The 5,821-nt window shown below is 35.1% G+C and overlaps 1 long non-coding RNA gene across 1 annotated transcript; it reads right to left on the reverse strand.

The window, feature by feature from the left end:
• Positions 1-1,046: 1,046 nt before the first annotated feature.
• Positions 1,047-3,709, reverse strand: LOC116007964. The gene is made up of 2 exons (XR_004095386.1): positions 3,280-3,709; positions 1,047-1,412 (listed from the first exon to the last, which is right to left on the reverse strand). It is a non-coding gene; the product is annotated as an uncharacterized LOC116007964 (long non-coding RNA).
• Positions 3,710-5,821: the final 2,112 nt, after the last annotated feature.

Genomic DNA, 5,821 nt, shown 5'->3' on the forward strand with positions numbered 1-5,821 from the left:
ATTATTATATATGGTTTCATTCATTGACTACTTCTCAGATTATATTTACCATCTCTCTTCTTTAGTTGGCAGCTCTTCAGCTTGTCTCTCATAAATGGAGGCAACAACAGATTGATTGTCTCGAGAATATATATGGGTCAACAATTTGCTTCTATCCTGAGCAGGATCAGAGTTAAATTGTCATTTAAATATTGCAATACGAGTCAAATAGACTATTGAACTGCACACAATAATGCAATTAAAAAGTCTACGATTGAATTTCTAAACTAACTAATTTCATGTTTCTAAGGTAATCCTAAACTTAAAATATTTTAACTTTTTTTAAAATAATTATTAAAAAAAAAAGAAGAGAAAATGCTTATCATACTGTCGCAACGATGGCCGGAGACGATTCTCTGGGTGTGGGGCTTTTTTCTTTTCTTTTTTAATAATTATTTATTAAAAAAAAATTTTAAAAATATTTTAAATTTAGGTTAACTGTCAGATAACCTGCAAATTGGAGAAATTGCATAAAATTGATTAGTTTAGGGACTCAATTGTAGGTTTTTAGGGTTCATGGCCTAATTGCATTATTGTGTGCAGTTCAATAACCTATTCGAACCTTATAAAAAAAATTTAGCATGGACAATATGCATCCGATCCTTCGCAGGATCTATCGAACGCAGATTGTCATTCTTTTTTTTTTTTTAATATACAATCTACATCCTTGCCCAGGATAGATTATCATTTTTTTATTTAATAAAACTACCATTTTTTTCTGTACATTCCCACATTATCCATCTTGTCAACACTTACAACATTCTGTTCTCAATATATACCAAACCATACCAACAATTTACTACACCACACTAACACTTTAAAATCTCAAAACACAACACTTCAAAGTTCTCAAAATACCAACACTTCAAAGCTAAGTTCTCAGAACAACATTTCAAAGTTCTCAAAACACATACCACACCAAAACAACTACAAACTAACTCAACAAAGCCTCCATCATTACTTCAATTATTACTTCAAAACCTCCAACTAAACTCAAACTCAACATACATTACAAGATGTTAATTACATTCATACATTCAAATATAACATACTAAAAGTTTTCAACACATTCAAATATCTAACACTTAAATTAAAGTTGCATTCAAATATCAACAATTGAATTAAAGTTCAGAACTCATTCAAATATATATCAACACTTGAATTAAAGTTCTCAACACATACCACGCTTGAATATCAACATGTTTACCTACAAAAATTTTATAAGCTTTCTTCACTAAAATATTTCGCCCTCTGGTGCCCGCCGGAAAGCTCATAGAGGTCAACAACGTAGAAGTCGATTTCCTAATAAAATGGACTTTGGTAGTCACCGTCGTTGATGATGATATGCCCGGCCTCTATGTAATCCATTGCTCCTTTATTAATATGAATGTCATGAAAAATTACAATATAGTTGCACTAATAATTACACACTTATAATTATCAAGATCGCCGCAATACAAACAATAAAATAAATAAATAAATACATAATAAAAATATTTAAAAATACGTTATTAATATCATGCAATCCATCATATCATACTATAAATGAAAATTTAAAATTTTAAAATCTTTTTTTAATGTGATTAATTTTTTTGAAAATTTTATGTTGTTAATTAATATTTAATAAAATAAAAATTTTGAAAAACAAATTCGAAGTAATAAAAATTATGATGTTTGTGAGGCTATTATGTTGTGGGAACAGGTTTGTCCTTCTTGTTTCCTAACTTTCACTATGGCTATTAGCTTAAATAAAATGAGGTAATTTGAAATGCAGTATCGTAACATGAGTACTGTGTCGACAAGAGAATATCTGGATGCTAGGCCTGATGGATGGTTAGACTATGCAGCAAAAAGGATAGCACAATTATGCATCCGTATAAAATTGTTCATTGCCAACCGTGCTACTCAACTACTTGGATAAAGCTTCCAAAAATGTTTTTGGACCCAACACCAACTACCATCCTTGTCCTGCATGTTTTAACTTAAAATTTAAGGGTCATATTAGACTCTTAACATACAACCATAGCTTCAAAACAACACTGTCTACTCATGGATAAGGGTAACTCTCAAGTGCCTACCTTCCTAGCTCTTCAGATGGTCAAGATTGCGTGTCTAGCCAAACAGACAGGAAAATTCAGAAAGTGCAATGTAATGTTGAGTCAAATTTCCAGGAAAAAAAAAAAAGAAGAAGAAGACATCAACGATTCAACGCTGTGAACAGAATTAGTGTAACTGTGTAAATGGCATTACAAAGAAGCGAACTAAAGTTGAATGTAAGCTAAATCAATGTTTCAGTCCAATTTTCTATTTAGTTATCCAAAACACGATTAAACTTTAGAAAATATAGCAACCAAAGACGTTGTAGGGAGCTGAGGAAGCAGGTAAAGATGGTGAAACTGCAGGAAAGATTCAAGGATTTCATAAAGCAAGAAGAGAAGAAGAAAAGCAGAGCAGGCCTGATGGTGATAACTCAGTGTGCTCAAATACTTAAGAATGGAAAGAAGTTAGCTTAAATTTCCAAATATTTTTTTGCCAAATAATGAATATGAAGAAAGAAAGTGAAAATAATAATAATAATAATAATAATAATAACTCTTTAAGCAGACACAACTTTATCCACTCAAGATTTGAGCAATTGTTGAGCATCTAGTACTAAACAAAAGAGCTTTCAAAAAAAAAAAGTACTAAACAAAAGAGAAACAGTATAAAGTCTAAAAATGAATCCAGTATACAACTGTTTTTAACTGCAAACACTAATGTTGATCAAGAGAATCAATGCTAAAAGTTCAAATCCTGCTTCCAAAGGAACACATGATTTCCAAACAAATACAGTAAATGAATTGCTGCCTCAGTTAAGATTGCTTGAATAACAGAGAAAAACAGAACAAGATGTTGGTTATTAATGGAAGCCATACTTGAAAGGCTCGAATGACACTAATTGAGGTTCTGCCAACAGAACCTCAAAATGAGGTTCTAAATCAGAACCTCATTTGAGGTTCTGCATCAGAACCTCAAAATGAGGTTATGCTTAGAACCTTATTTTGAGGTTCTGCAATCAAAATCACAAGCAGAACCTTTATCAGAATCTCAAAACATGCTCAGAATATCAATTACTTGTTCAACAGAAAAAAAAAAGATATTAAAATCAAATTTCACAATTGAAGTTCTACAATCAAAATTATAATAGCAGAAAAATGAGATATATTCATCAAAATAAATAAAATAGGTTGAGATAATTACTTGTGGACTTAGACAAGATCCTACGGAAGATTTTGGAGAGTCCGTGAGTTTTTGAGATGAAATGTTCACCGAAAAATGTAGGCTCACCGGAGTAATGTGTGGCTTGACGGAGTGCTGCTACGCTCTTTTTTGTTTTACGTGAAAGAAGGAGAGATGGAGAGAAAGGGAGCGATGGAGATGAACGGCGATGGAGAGAGGGAGAACGGCGATGGAGAGAAGGACCAGCAGGAGATGAAGAGCGGGCGGGAGATGAAGAGCGGGCGGGAGATGAAGAGCGAGCGGCGATGGCGAGGGAGAGAAGAGCAGCGGGCGATGGAGAGAGCGGCGACAGCGGGCCGGGCCATTGAGAAAAGAGCAGCGAAATAAGAGAAATGACCTTGACCTAATCCTGAGGAAGAAAAAAAAATGTGGTTAGCGTGATTCGAACCAGAGACCTCCATTAAAACACGCGCGTTTTTCCCTTGCTCCATTTGGAGAGAGCTGATTTTCTTCTCTCCATTTTTGTATAAGATTTGGAGAATTGGAGTTGAGAAAGGATTTGGAAAAATGAATTTAGTAAACAATCTCTCCATTTTTTCTTTCTCCACTTCTTCATTTTTCCATTTTTTTGAAAAATTCTCCATTTTTCCAAGTTTGTAAACGACCCCTATATGTTTCAACTCTATCTTTCAGTACAGACAGTACGTAATCCCATTTTAATTTCCTCTTAATTGTTGTAATACTTACTAGTATTTACACCCGTGCAATGCACGGACATAAAAATTCACATTTTGTTATTTCTCATATATAAAAGGGAAAATGTGCAAATATACCCCTAAACATTTCACGAAAAGTCAATTAGGCCCAAAAGTTCAATTGAACATACGAACTTGCGATTTTGAGTCATCCCATCCCATTGTCCGGTTACCTCTCTGCTAAGAACCGGTAAATGCTTATGTGGCTCGCCACATAAGCTTTGGAGTGGGTACTTGGCTGCCACGTAATCATAATTTAAAAAAACATGAAATTAAAGAAATAAAAAATATATACAAAATGACGTTCTTCATCTCCTTCTTCTTCCAGCGACTTCGTGAACAAATGAACTCACTCCAGCTTGTTACATACCCTAAGAGCAAAGAGAAGCTCATTGGCTCTTCTACGTTGTTCTTTCACTAAAGGAATTATCATTCTCAAGTCAGGAAGCTTGTCCAGAGCTCATTGTCACCGGAGGTCCTTCGCAAACTAGTTCCTGAGATTGAAGCCATTGCCATAACTTCCCTGGAATCATGGGCCAACAAGCATATTATAAACACATTCCAGGAGATGAAGAAGGTCAACTTCCTTTTTCTATTTTACAGTGACACACTACTACCTTTCTATGTGAAAAGACTTGTGCTGTTTTAAAATGTTTCTTGGCATATATAAAAATTATTTAAGTCCGACTCTGCTGACTTTGGTCATCTGGACAAAAAGTATAGAGATGTACTGAATTGAAGGAGAATTACTGCATAATATATAGATAAAGGCTACAATTCTTTCCCCACAAACTTACCAGGAACTGTGTATAACAAGGCCACAGTGGTAAGTAATAAACCTCCCAAACATCAGTCTCCAGTACAGTGCATCTCGTTTGCCTTCGGCCACTGTTATTATTATTATTATTATTATTATTAACGAAACATAACCATCAGAAATTTAAAACAATCGTATATACCTCCGTTTTTACCACCTCCGCTGACGACCTACGCTCCACCTCCGGTCAAGCTCGACGGACGAGTTACCTACGCCGGAACTGTTGTTGTTCGCCATCATGGTCGGCCAAAAGGAGAAGCTGAGGTTGCTGCCTTGTCGGAAATTCCAGTCATCCTCAACTAGCTAGAAGGAACGCCGGAGAAGAAACTGCCGGTCGTCTTCATCGAGAAGCAGAGGACGCCGATCGTCAGCCATGTCTAGTTGTCACGCCACCACCGCCACGCCGCCATTACCGGAACTGCAGTTCGCCGGAGAAGAAGCTATAGTCGCCGTTGAGGGGGAAGTCGATGGTTGCTGCCGACTATTTGAGCTCACCAGAGAGAACGGAGTCGTTGGGTGGAAGAAGAAGGCAGATGAAGAGTCATTTTGTATTTTTTTTATTTCTTTAATTTAATGTTTTTTAAATTATGATTATGTGGCAGCCAAGTAATCACTCCAAAGACATAAGCATTTATCGGTTCTTACCAGAGAAATAACCGGGTAATGGGGTGGGATAATTCAAAATCGCAAGTTAATGTGTTCAATTGAACTTTTAAAAAGTTGGAATAAGGTTCAAATTAGCCACTGAACGTAACCTGAAAGTGCAATTAGACCACTGAACGAAAATAATGTGCAATTAGGCCATTAAACACTCCAAATGCATGCAATTTCACCTGATAGCAGGTTACCTTCCATTTCATCAGGTTGCCTGCTTACCTGGATAGATGGTGATGTGGCATTTTAAAATAATTTTTTTAATATTTTTATATTAATTTTTAATTTTTAATTTTTATATTTATTATTCAAAAATTATTTTAAAATGCCACATCAC

The sequence above is a fragment of the Ipomoea triloba genome, chromosome 16, assembly GCF_003576645.1.
Source record: "Ipomoea triloba cultivar NCNSP0323 chromosome 16, ASM357664v1".
NCBI classification, from domain to species: Eukaryota; Viridiplantae; Streptophyta; class Magnoliopsida; order Solanales; family Convolvulaceae; genus Ipomoea; species Ipomoea triloba.